This window comes from Chelonoidis abingdonii, chromosome 8, assembly GCF_003597395.2.
Source record: "Chelonoidis abingdonii isolate Lonesome George chromosome 8, CheloAbing_2.0, whole genome shotgun sequence".
Classification (NCBI taxonomy): Eukaryota; Metazoa; Chordata; order Testudines; family Testudinidae; genus Chelonoidis; species Chelonoidis abingdonii.
The window spans coordinates 58,424,465-58,442,579 of NC_133776.1; the positions used below are offsets into that span (position 1 = coordinate 58,424,465).

The following is an 18,115-nucleotide window of genomic DNA, read 5'->3' on the forward strand; positions in this document are numbered from 1 at the left end:
TGGTGTTCTAGCCCTGTGGATCCTCCCCTTAGGCTGGGGGGAGGTCCTTTAGAAGTGGGCGGGCTTCGCCCGCCCACCCCTGGGATGCCAATAGGCTAACATACCTGTTTCTCAGTACTTTACTGTAGCCATCTGGCCTTGCCCCATCACAGTATCCCAATGGTAAAGTATGGGTTTTTTTAAAAAGACTGTATGAAAATTGCACCTTCCTACTCAGCAGATCCCTATGTGTACCAGAGTCATATCTGCTGACATTAGTGACATGCACACATTTGTACTGCCTTGTACTCCCATTAGCCCTGTGAATCCAGCACAAGGGAGAATGAGTGGGTTGATGCTTATTTCTTCTTGTGCCTCATCAACAGAATTGTTTACTGAGTTCTAGTTACATCTGTGCAAACCCTTTGAAGGCCCTGGGATTGCACAGATGTAATTTGGTCTTTAATACGGGAGCAGGAAAGCACCCTGCTTGATTCAGATCCCAGAGAGCATTTACAAGGCTGATGATCAGGGGAAAAAATCATTTTAGCTGTAAAGAGAGCACACTTGAGTTGGCTCTGGTGGGAGACCATAATGATGGAACCCCTTGTTGCTATCTTTACAGAGGTGAACCTCACTTAAACGTAATATGAGTTATAACAAGACCATGAGATTTGGGGGAGGGGGAAACAGAGACTTTCTGGCCCATTGGGCTTGGAGTGATGAGGTTCGGGCATGTTTTGAAAGCCTGGTTGGGGGAAGGCTCATGCCCATTTTGTACACTGGGGGCTGGATGGCAGGGTGGGGGCATTCCGTAAAACACATTCTGAAATAGTTCCTGGTTTTATTATATCCTTCAAGCCCTACTCCTCTCCCCTGACATGCTGTTCCCTTGTGCCTCCTCTAGGCTCTTCATGTGTTTAGCTCTTCAACCCAAACACAATGCCAGAGCTGGGCTCTCTTTGGCTGTAGATAAGCAGCTGCAGTTTGGAGTGGCTTCTCTCTAATAGTGCCCCTGGACTGGGGAGCCCCCCCTCCATGCCTGTTATCCCATTTCACATTGGAGCAGGAGGCTTAACCCAGGATTTTTTGACCAACTCCAGCAGGGGAGTGCCTTGACCAACGTGAGACTCCCTGGAGTTGCTGAGATTTCTGTGTGTCGCAGCAAGACAGGGAAGGGTGCGAGGCATAGTTCTGATACTTGCTACTGCAGTGAGGACGGTGAGGTCTGGCATTTTGGCAGAGCTAGGTAATGACAACTGGCGAAAAACCAGTTTAATTCCCTTACAGCAAATGAGTGTTATGGTTTACACACCCTTCTATACTTCACAGTCTCCTTCAATCAATTTAAAGGAGAAAAGCCTTAGTTCTGTGTGACCCTGGCATGAGGCCAAAGGGAGGGATTGATTGCTCACCCTCCTTTTACCCACAATAGCCAATTAAAGTAGAGATTAGTTAATAGAAAATAAAAGGAAATACTCTTGTACTGTGTATAGTCAGCCTGTGGAATTCACTAGTGCTGGGGGTCACAAACTCAAATACCCTCGCTGGAAAGGGCTTGATAAATTTGACCCATAACAATATCTATTGTGATGCAAGCCAAGATTGTGGCAATCAAGTCATATGCTTCAGTCATGCTGTCAATGTCTGCCCGGGTCAGGAAGGAATTGCTGCCCAACCTGGCACCCCACCATATTGCATAACTGGCTGCTGGCTGCATTTTGTAGCATTAGGGACTTACTTCCTGCTCAGTATGAGCTTTCTTGTGTTATGCAATTCTTGTGTTTTGCTGATCTCGCTGAAACTGATCTGCTTTGGAGCTCACCAAAGATATATTTCTGTCCTGGCCTACTGATGTCTCTTAGAAGGAGTATTTTGCCAAGGTCTCTGTCATAAATATAAAGGGAAGGGCAACAATCTTTATATATGCAGTAACATAAAATCCCTCCTGGCCAGAGGTACAGACAGAGGTACAGAATCATTTTACTTGTAAGTGGTTAATCAGTTCAATTAACCTAGTTGGCACCTGACCAGAAGGACCAATGGGAAAAGAAGATACTTCCAAATCTGGGAGAAGGGGGGTAGGTTTTTTGTGTTCTCTCTTTGTTTGTTCCATCTGGATAATGAGAGAGAGACCAAGCAGGTAACCTATCTCTTGAAAAGATACCTGAAATTATACATCTAAAATTACAGAGGTGCTGCTTTTACTTTTTTCTTTATTATAAAGTTCTTCTTTTAAGAACCTGAATGATTTTAGTGTCCTAAAAATAAAGGATCTGGTCTGTACTTTTATTAAAGGCAATTGGTTGGTATATTATTCTCAAGCCTCCCCAGAAAAGGGGGTGAAGGGGATTGGGGGGATATTTTGGGAAAATAGGAACTCCAAAGAATCCTTTTCCTGAATCTTCCTCTAAATCACTTGGTGGTGGTGGCAGTACCATCCAAGGACAAGGAAAGGATTTGTGCCTTGGGGAAGTTTTAACCTAAGCTGCTAGAAATAAGTTTAGGGGGTCTTTCATGTGGGTCCCCACATCTGTACCCCAGAGTTCATAGTGGGGAGGGAACCCTGACAGCCTCCCCCAGTCTGTAGCTAGATTGTGCAACATCACCATGGGGCCAGCTCATGCCATCGTCTTAAAGGAGATGTAGCTAGCATCCATTCTGGGTGAAATCAGATATTCCAGGCTGAGATTTACCTAAGAACACTGTTCCATGGATGGAATTAGGGTCCGGTCAAACCAGAAAGCCCTCCTCTGCTGCAGGAATGTGCATGTGTTGCCGTAGAAATGTTGCATTTTTTAAACGTCATGATAATTCCACTGACATTTGGGCTGAGTGACTTGGTTTCCCTGGCACACTTGCTATGATGGGATTAATCATTCCATTGTCTAATGGCTTACAGAGTTACTCCAGAAATGCAGCAGCTGTGCAGGACTTTTAGATGGACCCTGTTGGCCTTCCTTGCATATACTAAAGTTGCCACACATGGAGCCTGATTGTACATCACAGAAGCTTTTCCAGTGACTTCAGTTGGCCTAGGATCTGCTCCTGTCAGTGTTCACCTCACAGAGAGTTAACCTGCTTCCTCTAGAAACTTGTTTCAAAAGTTGACTTAGCTCACAACTGAACATGAGTTCCACCTTGAAGTAATAGCACATCTATGGGTACTGAATCTGGGAACCTTTGCCTGGAAAAGCATAAGTCTCAACTGTTTGTACTAAAGGACTGGTTCTGTTAGTTCTGGGGCAATAGCAGGCTCCTAAACCCCTATACAGTGTTTAGCAATTATAGGGGACAAAGAGCCTGGCTTACATGAGTGCCTGGATATTTGCCCCTCCACATAACTACATGCTGGGCAGTCTCTGATCAAGAAAGGCCCAGAGGTGCTGCAGCTCACCAGGCAGGGGGACTGGCACAGGGTAGTGTGGGAAGTATCCATAACACTTGCTAGCACTAATTCCTGCCTCTGGCCACTGCTACTATTTTCACATGCACCTTCATTTAAAAAAATTAAACACCTGTAATTAGAGGGAGAAAAATCCTAATCAGGGTTTGTGGGTGTGCTTGCTATGGGAAACATTCAGCCCAGCATTGGGAGGGAGTGTTTAACACTGCAGTGTGTCTGACAGCTTAATTCAAATAAACCCCAATGAGGGGTTTGGCAAATCAAGTATTTCAGTGAGCTGAATATTCCTAACCTGACCAATACAGTACAGTGGTGACAGGATGATTAGTATCTGAACAGCATGTGGAAACCAAAGGTCAAGGTAAGTACTCTGCACGAGTAGCCATGATTATTTTATTAGTGATTGACAGTGCAGTGGAACTGCTTTACTGCCAAAAGAAATGGGTGAAGAGGGGAATCTCCCAAATGGGGAATGAGAGACAAGAACCCAAATGTGAACCAAAACCTGCCCCATGGGCCAGAGCAATAAGCTAGTCAGTGTCGTATTTATCAGGAAGTAGTAGAATGGAAACAATACTTCACTTTAGCACATTAACAGCAGGTGGCCCTGCCACAAGAGCAGCAGGAAAACATGCCGTCGTTGCGTTCTGACCTGTCCCGAAAACTGCTTGTTATTCCCACGGGAGGGCAAGGTTAGTTCATTCATCTAGAGAAACTCAGCTAGCATAGAGCTTCTGGCTTCTGCCATGGACCTGTTCTTTCCCCTTATGCTCAATTTCCAGCAGTATTGATTAATGTATATAGAGGTCAAGTGACTTGTTCCAATGTCATACAAGGAGGCCAGTGGCCGTAGGAAGAATTGGACCCTTCCTAGGGCTACCTTTGCACCAGATATAAATACAAATCAATGGAAGAAAGCCTGTTTACATGTGTTGTGGCTTCAGCTCTTCGTTCTCAGTGCCTTTCTGGCATCATTGTGGGCTAAACCAGTTGCAAAGAAATGCTGGGTTTCTCATGTCCTGGTGATGAAGATTCAGTAGTTTATAACCAAATGTGAGCGCTTAGACATTGTATCAATCCATGGACAATGCCATTGCTTCCTGTGATGGGGGCAGGGCCATGATTTTGACACTAGATATCTGAAGAAGAGATGATATGTAGGGCTTCTGGGTTTAGGTTTTTAACTAATAAACACTGATTTTAAAAAAAAACCTTCCCATTCAAAAAAAAAGAAAAAGAAATTGATGTTTAGCCAATCAACACCAGCCAGACACCAGTTGCTCAATTTGTGTTCCTTTCACCCATTTCCCAGTGCAGTTTGGTTATGTAGGCATGTCCCTGCACCCTGACTTGTACCTAAGGGCTTGTCCACATGGACTTGGAATGCGGGCTAGGGGGCTTTGATTTCTAAAGCACACTAATGTGTTGTGCCTGATTCTCCTGGTGTTGTGCATTAACATAGCACTAAAGTTTACCTAGAGTACTTTACTGTAATGCTGTTTGATACAGTATGTTAACGTGCCCTAGGGAACGATGCACTGCATGCTAAACCAAGGTTTCAATAACATGGATACAAAGCTTAAACTAACTTGTATGTGTGGGTATATATATAATAAAAATTAACATAGATCCTACTTAGACAATAATTTTGTGCAATACCCAAACAGTCTTCCTCTTACAGTGTCAAAGCAAGAGCCTTAAAACCTGCCATTTCTGAACATCCACATAGCATTCAAAAATTGCTAAAAGTAACTCCCCCAAATGAATCCTGAAAAACAGAAGGCCTAGTTTTATGTTATATCTGAATTTGCCAATTGGGGAGCACAGTATGACTGCTTTGGCACCTCTTCAGGTATATCTATACTGCAACTAGTAGCAAGCCTCCCAGCCCAGGTGGCCACACCAGGTGGAGCTAGGGTGTTAAAAATAGCAGAGTGGATGTTGTAGCATGGGCAGTATCTCAGGCTAGCGACCGCCCTATGTTTCTATATTGTCCCCAATTGCTATAGTCTCTGATGTGGTGCCAGTCCTTGACTAACGCATGGGAAGACTGGTAAAGCCAAGAGTTCAAAAATCACAAGACAGATCAAATTAACCCCAGGAGGTCTATTTCCAAGCTGATGAGCTCCTGACCTGGTGCAGGTATCCCCATCCTACAAACATATATGATGGCATCATGCTGAAGACTGCAGGATACTTACAAGCGTACTTCCTATGGGGTCAAGCAATGATGCACTCCCTTTTTCAATGGGAAATGCTACCACAGTCTTGACCACCTCTCCCTCAGCCAAACCTGGACAGATATTTACCTGCCCCCAGATCCAGCTCAGCACTCTGTTTGTCTTAGACTTGCTGTGATCCAACTTGCCTTAGGCCTTGCACTAGAGCAAGCTGCCTTCTTTGCAGTGTCATGCGCCATTGGGGTTAGAGAAGGGACTGTGCTGTGAGGATGGAAGTTTCTTTCAACCCTCTGTCAACCTCCTAGGACAACCAGTGGAGAGATGGTTTCTTCTTGGTGCTTTTTCTTGTCTAGCTGGCCAGGTTGGTGGATGAGACACACGCACACAACCCGTTCAACAAGAAGTCCGGTTGTGCCACCAGCATGATACTCAGAGCACCAATCTAAGTGTCCTGTCAGCCTGGGTCCACCTTAGAACAGCAGTGATTGGAACAGTGTATTTGCTTTGCTTCCAGCAGAGAGGCTGCTATTTGTTAGCCAGATTATTCTCGTAATAATCTGAGCACCACTCAGCGTCACCAGGGTATGCGAAGAATGCGGAGGGAGAAGGGCACCTCCTTGTTGAGAGGCAGGGAGACTGCATCTGAAGAGAGAAACCTGTTTGATCTTCGCCTGAAGGGCAAGACACACCCATATCTCCTCCTCAGAACAAGGCTTGGCTTTTGGAAGCCAGCCCTAGCAGGTAACCCACTACAGCTGCTGGGGAGTGCAAAGAAGAGACCTGCAGGGAGCTGGGGGAGACAGCTCCAGCCACTTCACACACCATTCTCAAGTTCGCCTTTGGGGGAAACCTGAGCTGAAGAGCTGCCACAGGTAGGGCCACTCATGCTTCTCGGGGCATCTGGAGATAGCGAGACAGAGCCTCTGTCTTTCTGTTCTCCTCTTCTTTCCAGTGCTTATTGTAGGAAAAGGCTGTTTATAACCTGCCAGTGCTGGGATTCAGCCAAAGGCTTTTGCTGTTAGCAGAGCTGGGCCTGAATCAAAATTCCAGCTCCCAGCGTGCTGTGGAGCATGCAAGACCTGTATCTGAAATCCCTCTATAATGGACGGTAATAGCCTGGGTCCCAGTGCTGCTGGGCTACCAGAGTGCTAGGTGTGATATGAGAACCTGAGTGGACCAGAATGTTAGGAGGGGCCAGATCTGGATCTGGACTTTGTGGCTTGGGCTCAGGTCAGGTATAATCCGTATCCATTTACCTCTTAGCCTTGTCTGACCACTGCATTCCTTCCTACCAACCTCTCTGAAGCCACTGTTCTACCTAAGATCATTACATACTGAGTAAGAACTGGTCTCCCCTTTGTATGCATTAACTTCATGGGCTGGGGAGCAAGAAAGTGGTAATGGAGGGCTAGGAGGCTTGTGAAACTTCTGGCAAACCCTTTCTCCTGCAGAGACTTATTTGCTTATCTCTGAATTAGTACTTAAATTAATGCTGTTGGAAGGGAGGTATGGGACTGACAGAACAGATAGGGCTGGTCTAGTGTAGGCAGGCAACTCTGTCAACCCCAACTTCTCCACTGCACCTCAAATCCTGGTACATCCTTTCCACTCCACTTGCTGGTCTAGTTATAGGTCTCGGCCTAACAGAGACTTGGCCATCTCAGCAAGTGATGTGGTGACTAAGAAGTGTGATGCAGCCGTGCCCAGCTCATTTCACTTGTGAGCCAAGGCAACATGCAGACCTAGCTCTCCAAAGGCAAAAGGCTCCTGAGCAGAACAGCTCAGGAGTATTAGTTGAGTTTATTTTTTATGCCTGGAAAACAACTGTAAGTGAAAACTAAGCTTGTCAAATGTGTCCTCAAAAATTGTGGATTTTCATTAAAAAAAAAAAAACCCAAAAAATCTGAAACCCAATTTTTTGTTCAGTTTTTAACAAATTTTCATGTCCTTTTTAATGAAACCCTGAAAATTTTTGACAAAAATTGATTTTTTTGACAAAAAAATTCCATTTTGTTAAAAAGAAAGCTGTTTTCCATTGCAAAAGTTAAATATTTTCAGTTGAAAATAGAGCTGTTCATGATGCTTCATTGATGAGATGGCTGTAATGTGAACGTAAGGCTTGACTGAGCCCTTGACTCTAGGGAAAATGGTGTCTTTACTTTTCTTTTTTTACATTGCGGTCAGGGCTCAAGCTGAAGGTTACGTGGGTATGGAGACCATTGCTCTCCTTTTTAAAATAAAGGAAGTACTTTGATAATAATTAGCAGTTAATTACTTGTAATTATAATAATTAAATGGTGGGCACAGTGTTGTGAAATGTGTTTTAGAAATGTGTATCGTGATAATAGTAAGCTCACTGGATATGGGATTATCAGTTTCTGTTTGTGTAGCGCAATGGGGTCCCATCCGGTTAGTGACCGCAGATGCTGTTGATATATGTATGTGCCATAGTATTACACATGCCGAAAGGGGAGAGAGGGGTCAAGGAAATGTTTCCTTTGTTAATGCTTTAACTCTGTGATTGTCAACAACAAAAATGTCAGACCTCGTAGCACCCATCTCCTGGAAGGATTCTTAGGTTGGGATTTTGCCCACTCTTTTGTGTTAAAATACAAAACACTGACTGGTGCTCAGAAGGCAGTTCTGTGCAAGCCTTTCTCTGCTCTGGGTTGATCCTGAGATGCTGATGCCATAGAACTTCATATAGATTTGCTACCCTGGCTCATCCTAAGTCTGGGATTGTGTCTCTGGCACTGACAGGATCAGAGACTAGCAAAACCAGTAAATGCCTCAAGCCAGGTGAGCATCTGTTTGGTTGCAAGCCTGGGTACTGCAGGGCAGTCTTTACCCCCACACCCTGTCTCACCCATGGGTCTCAACCCTGACGCGTAGAGCCCACTCCCACCCCAGTTGAGACAGAAGTTCATTTGTGGGACCTATTCCTCCTTTAGTTCTGCTGCTGCAGCAGCCCATGTTGGTGGGCTTTGTGATGTGAACATCTGTTCACAAGCAACTGCACTAAGTCCTCAAACTCATTTAATTCCATTTCTCTGATGCCCTTAGCTGGATCTGAAAGGGTGCTGAAGAGGGGAAAGGTTTCATCTCCCATCACCAGTCTCTGGAACCAGCTAAGCAAATCACTTACAAAAATTAAACTGATCAGTGCTTGTGTAAGGGGACTTTTGTCCCCTTACTAACATTCACTGGGGGTGTTTTGGTTGGCTAGCACCCAGCACTAAAAGGGGAGGGGTCGATGGGAAATCAGGAGCCTGAGACTGACAGTCCCCAGGAACAATGGCGAGAGGCCAACGCACCCAGTCAGCCTGATTGACAGGGTGGGCAGGCTAATCAAGGAGACAGAAGGCCAGGGTGGGTCCCGTCCTCCTTTTGAGCTGGAATTGCCTGGGTCAGACAGAGTAGAGTTGAGATAAGGAGAAAGCAGGGGCCCAAGCTAAGCTGAAGAGCAGAGCCGTGCCAGATCCAGAGGGGCCAGAGCTGCAGCCAGAGAGCCAGAGACAGCCCAGCGAGAGCAGATCCAATGCTGGGTGGAGAGCTGCAGCCACAGAGACAGCCAGGGAGAGCAGATCCAATGCCGGGCGGAGAGCTGCAGCCACAGAGACAGCCAGGGAGAGCAGATCCAATGCTGGGTGGAGAGCTGCAGCCACAGAGCCAGAGACAGCCCAGGGAGAGCAGATCCTGTGCTGGGAGCAGAGCTACAGACATAGAGCCAGAGACAGCCCAGGGAGAGCAGATCCAATGCTGGGCAGAGAGCTGCAGCCATAGAGCCAGAGACCCAGCCCAGGGAGAGCAGATCCTGTGCTGGGAGCAGAGCTGCAGCCACAAAGCCTGGTGTGGTGAGCAACTGGGGCCAGCCAAGGGCGGGGAGGACCTTGGGCAAAGGGTCCAGTGCAGAAAGACACCTCCAGCCAAGGGTCCTTGCAGGTCAGGCTGGGAGGAGGTTCTTAACCTGATGGGGGGCTGACGCTGGGAAGAAGGGTCCCACCACCGAAAGCCCAGAGATGTGGGACCATCACCATTGCAAGTGTCCAACTCGCAGCATCCCTGCAGCACAGCCAGGGCCTGAGACAGGCCTGGGACCTACATGGAACAGACTGTGAACTGCCTTGATGTCCAGAGACACTGTTTGTGATGTTCCCTGCCACAGAGCAGGGTGATGTGTTTTCCTGTAACCTTTCCCATTTTTCCTTATTCTTTTTTAAAATGAATTGTTAATTAAACAACTTGTATTTGCTTTAAATTGTATGGAATAATCAGTGGGTCAGGGAGGTGCCCAGTGCAGAGAGGGTACCCCGGAGTGGGGACACCCTAGCCCTGTCCTAGGTGACCACAGCAGGGTTGGGGGTCGAGCCCCCCAGGAATCCTGGGCCCAGCCTTGTTGGAGTTACGAGGACTCTGCCAGACAGGAGAGTGGAAGGGGAGTCCTGAAGGGCAGGGAGTAAAGGAAGGCCTCTGGGTAAAGGAAGTGGGAGTGAGGACTCAGATCCTTTCGCTAGCCCACTTCACCGGGGTAGTGCAGAAGCCAGGAAAGTTCCCTACAATAGCGGGATCATTGGATTTCACTTGGATTTCACATTTGAGTGTCGAGAAAACAGACTCACAAAGATAGATTGAGGCAAACATCGAGATTAATTTTAAGGCTGCACCTCTGATGTTGGGGTATTTATCCTTTGGTACAGATTTCCAGAAAGTGAGGGTCCTCTCTGTCTTCTAAACAGATTTCAATCTGTCATCTTCCAAATGTTCTATTATTTCCATCTGGGATGTTGCTTCATCAGTGATTAAAGGAGGCTTCAGACAATTGGCTTCAGCACTAAAAAGGTCAATCAGAAAGCTGATCTGAGGTCTTTTCTGCTGTTAATCTTGGAATCTTTCCTCAAAACTGTCCTTAAGATCTTTAATCACACTCCCATACCTAGGTGTGCTCTGTTTTAGGAGTTCTGCATCTGTTCAGGTCGGAGATTTTGCAGTCTATTGTGTGGCATGAAAGCTGCAGGCCAGAAATTTTCCTCTATAGATTCTCGTTCTCTGGTGACAGGATTGAAATCACATTAGTGAGGCACGTTTTTATAGGCTCTCCTTCAGAGTAGGGCTTTTTCACATGGGCTATGTGCCAGGCCTCATAATAGGAGGCTAACGTTACAGTCTGCAATCAGTTGGCAAATCTCATGAAGAACTGGGCTTCTACATATGTTTGTTTTTTTCAAAGTTTTCAGTTTTAATGTGTGGAGTTCAGAACAGTGTGGGAATTCTTGATCCATATGTGCATGGCTAGAAGCGAAATGATGCTGCAGGTTTGAAGATTTGAACTGCGAGATACATGTCTGGCAAAGAAGACACATGGCCTTACCCTTTACATTCAACAAAAAAGTACTTATTCTCCCACTCCTGTTGGAAGTCTCGATTTTCATCTGTATATTTTCTTTTCTGTTTGCACCCACGATTTTTCCCCCGAGTTGGCTCCTAGCAGGAGACACATATTGTCTTCTTAAACAAAACATTCATATTCCATGGTTGGCTGTTTGCAGTAGAGACTGGCAAACTTCAGATGGTGTGTCCATAATAACTTAGCTGAGTAAATGCCCATTTTACATGTCTATGTGCTGACTGGGATATATTAATGTTTGATCTCAATGACCTGTTAGGAGCTCCCATTTGAAAACAACCTCTAGTGTCAATGTGACAAAGAGATGGGGTGGCACCATGCAGTTGTGCTTCTAGAGACCTGGCTTCGGAGCTGGATTTTGAATTACAGGTAAAATGAATTTGATGGCCTCCATCTAGTCCATATTAGTCATTTGTCCAAAACACACAGTTCAGAGGTTTGGAACTTCCGCTTTCCAACATGGGTTTTATGTCAAATGGGGTTCTCCACTCTGCCGCGCCCTATAACATTAACCTGGATAGCTCAGCTTGTGCCAAGCATTTAAATGGAAGTGCTTTACAGGAATGCTACCTCCCTAGATTGCTTTGCTGTTGTAATGGTTGCCATCTTGGCTGACATCAGGCATTGAACTAGGGACCTCCAAAGCTAAAAGCCCAAGGGAATAAAGTTCCCTAGGTTATAACTGTTACTGACTCCTGTCCTCTGTGGATTGCGCACAGAGCACAGGTAACATGCAGTGACCAGAGGCAGGGACAAAGTTGGGTGGCAGAAATGAGTCAGGGGGTATGTAATGAAAGCATGCTCAGGCCACGAGCTGCAGAACTTCCTTTTCTTGGCTGTCCCCCTTTCCCATCTGTTTCTTTAACTACTCAGTTCTTTTCACAAGGGCTGAGTCTGATATATGCTGTTAAATTGCTCAAGCAGAAGTTTCTCTCTTGCTGATTGTATCTTGTTGTCTGAACCAAGGATGTGTAAATTGCTTCATTGTTATGTAGCCACAGTGGTTTTAAGAAAGGGGCCCAATGACTCTGCATGCGAGTATTGGGTTAAAATATGATCCATTACACTTTTGATTCACTACCAATCCTGAACTTTCTTGCTGCAACTTGCTGCCTCTGTTGTACTGTTTGCCCAAAATCCCAAACATAAACCTTGTGGTTGTGCGTCCTGAGTATGCTATTTTCATCTGAGAGTGATGGTGTCTAGAGCAGAGACTCACAAGTTTTGCTCCGTGGCTCATTCCCTGATACTGAACAGAATGAGGGATTTTGAGAACTAAGCAGTGAGGAATGGGAGGGTTGCAACAGATTACAGGGGACTACAAATGTAGACAGTCTAGATGAGAGTAAGCATCACAGGATTAAAACAAGGGAACCAGAGTGGGGCACTGACCAGAGAACCCCAGACAGCACCTTTCACTCCAAGTGAAAGGTGCCAGCTGGATAGCTCTGGAGAGTGAAGTGTCCTATTTATCCTGGTCACCTGGTAGTTGGTGACCTGTTCAGATGAGCACAGTCAGCTCAGTTCCTGGCCAGATGTGAGCATGCATTTTGTGATGTAGACACTGTAGGTGGATTTTCAAAAGTGCTCAGCATTGACCTAACTCTGCTTCTGGTGAAACCAATGAAAATTTTACCAATGGCATAGATAGTCTGCTGCTGTGTGCTGCTGAGACACCACTTGTCTATTAGGAACTGGAGAGGGGCCATCATCTCAGTCCATAGAAGACCCTGAAATGTAATCAGTTTTTGGTCACTATTAGCCTAGGCTGGATTCATGTCAGGGACAATGCCAAGATGCATTGATTCCATTCAGAAAAGAGAGGGTTAACACTTCAGGAGCAAGGGAAAGATGCCTGCTGTTTGGCTGAAGTGCAGAGTGTGGCAGGGAAACTCGTCCAGGAGGGGAGCAGAGCTGAGGTCAGCTAGGTGAAGTAGGTACTTCGCAGCACTCTGTGAAAAGATGTGCTCAAGGCATCCAGCTTAGGTCCCAGGGTGGAAATACTAACTAAGACAGCTCACTTCTGATGGATTTGCACTTTGTCCTTAAGCCTTGTGGTTAAGCTCAGGCTGAACCAACCTTTTAGAGCGCCTAATTTAAGTTCTAGGTGAGAGAGGCTGTTGTTCTCTTTTGTCTACACTAGAATTGGAAGGTATAAATTACAGCTCAAGGAGATAGAAGCACTAGGATCCTAAAAATAGAAATGTAGCCACAGCGAGAGGGGTTGGCCGCCCTGAGTACCGACCTATGGGCTTAGGCTCTGGGCAGCTAGCCCTTCCTGCTACTTGCATGTCTGTACTTTTCTGTTTTCAGTGTGGTAGCTCACTCAGAGCATGCATATGTCACCTCAGCTATGGGACCTGAGCGGTGACTGAGAAGCAAACTGGTCCACTACCCTTCCCAGAGCTAGTCAGCCCTGTACCTCATTTCTGCCTCTCAGAGAGAATTACCATACTGAAATGGGCACCAGCCGGGCCATGTCAACAGCATCATAAAAGGCAGGTCTGTAGGAGAGAGGGGTATGAACCCCCATGCCACCCCAGATGCTGAGGCAATGCCATGCTGTGTTACATGGTCTCCAGGACAGAGCGCTAGCAGCAGCACCCTGATCACTAGAGTTGCTGCAGCACAGAAAAGGTTGCAGGCTCAGCTGGCAGCAGTTAATCACTTTCTGTTGGGGGATTAGGACACTTGGGTGGTAATAGCTGGGTTAATGATATGATAGCTGTAATTGGAAGGATGTAAGGGGAAGACAGGAAGTTGTGGGAAGGGTACAACATGGAAGGCTTCTGCTACAATATCTTGTTTTATTTGTGAGAGAGCTGAGAAATAAATGTACAAGTGGTGAAAGGGCAACAACCTGGTGTGTTTTTGACTGAGGCAGGGCAGTCCTTAGGATTTATGGGGCCCTAAGCAGTATTATTAAAGGTGCCTCTATGCCTGACTTGGGGCACAGCCACCACCCCCGCTTGCAGCCCCGGGGGAGGGACAAGGCAGCAAAGAGGATACCAAGCCGCCCGGTGGAGATCCACAGTTCCTCACAGACCCTCGTACCCTCTCCCTCATGCGCATTCAGGTCTGTGAATACGGCCCCTGCCTTCTGCCCAGTAAGGAGACTGCAGTGTTTGCTGGGTGTGCGGGAGCTGAACCGCTCTTACTGGCCTGGTCATAGTGTGGTCTCTCTAGGTGGGTGCTCTGGGGCTGTAGCACCCACAGGGAAAATTTTAGTGGGTGTGGAGCACCCACTGATGCCAAGCTCCCCACCTCTCTCGGAGGAGGAGGTGGGGTGGGGGTGGAGCAGGGGCAGGAAGAGGCAGGGCAGGGACTTGGGTGAAGTGGGGGTGGGGAGTGGAATGGAAGCGGGCAGGTCGAGCACCCCCTGGCAACATGAGAAGTGGATGCCAATGATCCCGGTAGTGCCCCAAATTTTTTGGTGCCCAACCCCAGGGCCGCCCAGAGGAGGGGACAAGTGGGGCAATTTGCCCCAGGCCCCGCAGGGGTCCCCACGAGAATATAGCATTGTATAGTATTGCAACATTTTTTTTATGGAAGAGGCCCCCGATATTGCTTTGTCCAGGCCCCCTGAATCCTCTGGGAAGCCCTGCTCGACCCAGCTGTATATACCGCGTATGCTTAAGGACAGTCCTGAACTGAGGGACAATGGAAACAGACTAGGCAGTGCGGCACACTGGGTTGCTGAAGAAGCACCTGTAACATCCTGTTAAAGCCACCTTTGTGCAGGGGATTGAATTGGCTCTGAGCAAAAATAGTTAGCTGTGCTTTTCTGAAAGAGACAAGTACTGCACTGTCCCTAAAGCTCTCTGGGGAGGCATTGTCTTACCATGTCAGGTGCCAGTGCTGGAAAGGGCAGTTTCTCAGAACAATGACTCAGATGTGTTTTAGCAGGTAGCAGGCTACACAGTACTGAGTTGTGTGCTGGGCCTGTTCTTTAACTTCCTTTTAGTTCATCTTGGAAAGTGCTTGTGGCCCTGATATTTCTCTCCTTTCAGTGGGGTAAATCAAGAGTTACCATCATTGACGTTAATGAGATTACACCAATGCAAGGGTGACGAGAATCAGGTTCTCAGTCACTGATCAAAAAGCACAGCCTACTGAAGGACCCTCCATAGATATTTCACAGGAGTTATTTTGACCTGCTCAGTAAATCATAGGCACACACCCAACTCATTAGGGCACTGGACTGGGCTGCAAGAGGCCTGAGTTCAGTTCCCAACTCTGCTACTGCTTTGCTGGGTGACTTCGGGCCAATCACTTCCTTCTCTATACCTCGGTTTCCCAATAAGGAAAATAGGGACCTCCATTGTGAAGTGTTTAGAGATCTATGGACAAAAAGTGCTATATAAGGGCTAGGTATTGTTCTTTTATTCCACGGACTTCATTTTAAGTCCTGTTATGTGGCAGTGTTTTTGACCTTGGGTGGAGCTATTTCTCACTGGGGTTACAGCCAAATACTTTTGTAACATGACCAGTTTGCTGAATGCTTTTGGTGGCAAACACAAAAGGATCTAAGCTGCAAAATTTGGATAGGGATTTCAAAACCATGTCTGGAAATGTTCAGCAGCTGCAGGCTTTTGCGTGAGGCTATTTGCAAAGTTTAGCTCTATCTACCCATGAGAGTTTGGCTTCAGATTTTGAGCTATACAGCCATTAAATTTCAAAGGTGTTTGTGTAACAATCCTTATGTTCAGCACTGCTCCCAAAGAGCTTGTCTTATAGTGTAACATGGACAAAGGCTAGGAAACAGGGTTATAACAGACAAGGAGATTTGCTGCATGCCTGTAGTAGTCACATGCTGAGTTATTATTGATTGTATTACTGTTGAATCTAGGAGCCCAGTCATGGACCAGGACCACATGGTGCTAGCTGCTGTACAGACAAAAAAAGACAATCCCTTCACCAAGGCCTAGATCCTTGAAGGTAATGAGAGTGAGGCACCTAAATGGAATCAAGAGCTAACACTCTACGTGGAAGACAAGAAACAGCCAGAGGGGGGCAGACAGGGAGTACAAAGAAACAAGGAAGCAAAGTGGTCAGCATGACAGTCAGTGGTCTCTGCATACCAGCAGCCTAAATGTTATCAAGGGTTTTGTTTTTCTGCAGGCAACCTGCTGTTGCTGCTGCTGTTGATTTTAATTGGGAGGTGCAAAGGCAGGGGTATGGGAGTGGGAGAAGGGACTCTGAGGGTGGAGAGGAGATAGGGGAAGGAAAGCCTGGAAGGTGGTGAAGAGCGCAGGGGGTGGTAAGGCTGGCAGCAGAGTAGAGATCAAGAGGGGCAGGGAGGAAGATAGGGCAAATAATTCAGAATGCTCAGTTAAAACCAGCAGTTAGGCCAAGTGTAGGCACCCAACCTGGAAAATAGCCAGGGCACTGGGATTAATACCCCCTCGTGACAATTACTGGGGATCTGTAATGAAAACGTGTGGTCAGCTGGAGGAGGGAGGGGCTCTCTCTCCTCTGAAAGGCAATTTAACTAAGAATTCTATCCACATAAAGTGCATTGTGGTGAAACGGATTGTGGAAGAGCAAGTGATATGGTGAAATGTCGAGGAAGTAACAGACCCAGGAGCAGGGACTTTGCTGAAGCAACAGGTAAGGGCATGCAGGGTTTCTTGGCAGGCTCTGGAGACTCTTTGTGCAGAGAACATGTTCTGGGCCATGTCAATTTGCATAGTTTCCTGAAGAATTCCATAGACACTCCCTCAGGGAGTTGGGCTCTCTCAGTATCTCCCATCCTGCTCTGCACTGCACTCAGCCTTTAGAGCTAGAAAATAGAGACCAGAAAGATCTGCTACAAAGTTTTCAGAGGGTGGCAGGATCTGAAGGCTGCCCAGCCAAGAGGAATCCTTGTTATTCAGCCAAGGCCTGAAAATGTGACGCCATGTGTGCAGTGCATGAATGTCAGTGAGCTCATGGGGAAATGCATCCTCCGTTACACAAGAGATAGCATGCTGGTTTGTTTTCACACCCACCTAAAGGTGGTCGCGTTTCAGTGGTGCTACAGGTGGTGCTACTGAGCCTGTGAAGTGCTATGGGATACAAAGTGCTATATAAAGCTGAAAACGATGTTATCAGTGTCAGGGGTTGGGTGAACTACGGTATAAATGGGATCCATTGCCATTATTTTCTCCTGCCCTGAGGAATCACACTTGGGGCTGTGATAGCTTTCTTACAGAGTTCTGTTTATCCTCCTGCTCCCCCAGAAATCACAAAACCCTTTCATCCTACCAGCAGGTAGTAGAAATAGCAAGATGACAGATCGACTGACTGGGACAGTTTACAGCTTGCTAATAGTTCTTCCTCTCCTGTGCCCAATAAATATGGAGATCAGACTGAAGGGCTCTGAAATAAGTCCTTACAATCTCCTGGGCACATCTCAATGTAAGAGTTGGTTTTGGAGCTAAAATACTTACCAGGCATTCCCCTCCCGTAGAGACCCACAAAGATACTCCAGAGAAGCTGCTTTATTGCTCTGACTCAGTGGTGGGCAAGCTGCAGCCTGCTTGGGTAATCCGCTGACGGGCTGCCAGACAGTTTGTTTACATTTGCATGGCCGCCCACAGCTGCCAGTGGCCTCGGTTTGCTGTTCCCGGCCAATGGGAGCTGCAGGAAGTGATGACCAGCACGTCCCTGCTGCCCGTGCTGCTTCCCGCAGCTCCTATTGCCTGGGAATGGTGAACTGCGGCCACTGGGAGCTGTGGGAGGCTGTGCAAATATAAACGAACTGTCTGGCAGCCCGCCGTGATTACCCGGGTGTCCTTCATGTGGCCCACGGGCTGCAGGTTGCCCATCCCTGCTCTGACTCATGTAATGTGGATGTCTTGTCATCTTTTCTTTTTTCTATTTCCCATCATAGCAGCCACCTCCCATCACTGTCCTCTGGACTTGTCTTGAGGCCCAACCTCTCCCTGATGCCACTTCAGTCTGTAACATGATGCCAATAGACATCCCCTTCTCCACATAACAACCTAAGCACTAGTATTTTCCTCAGCCTCCCATGGTCCATCCTGGACAACCAGGTATTCAAGAGCAAGTCAGGGCTGATTGCATGTTATGACTGTTTATTCTTACCACATGATTCATGCTTATATTCTGCCCTGTCACTATTTTTTTAGCAAGAGGCTCATG

General features: G+C 46.9%; 2 protein-coding genes across 16 annotated transcripts in view; both read left to right on the top strand.

Annotated features, from left to right (window-relative positions):
- KIF1A (kinesin family member 1A) overlaps positions 1–18,115 on the top strand; it is a 522,969-nt gene that overhangs the window by 484,748 nt on the left and 20,106 nt on the right. The gene's annotated exons all lie outside the window — the stretch shown is intronic.
- ZNF185 (zinc finger protein 185 with LIM domain) overlaps positions 6,182–18,115 on the top strand; it is a 101,272-nt gene continuing 89,338 nt past the window's right edge. For 2 of the 4 annotated variants that reach the window (XM_032794596.1, XM_032794598.1), the window contains exon 1: positions 6,183–6,437. The gene's annotated coding sequence lies outside the window, so the exon portion shown is untranslated. Of the gene's footprint in view, positions 6,438–18,115 lie in introns of all 4 variants that reach the window. The other 2 variants (XM_032794600.2, XM_032794599.1) reach the window with 2 other exon arrangements.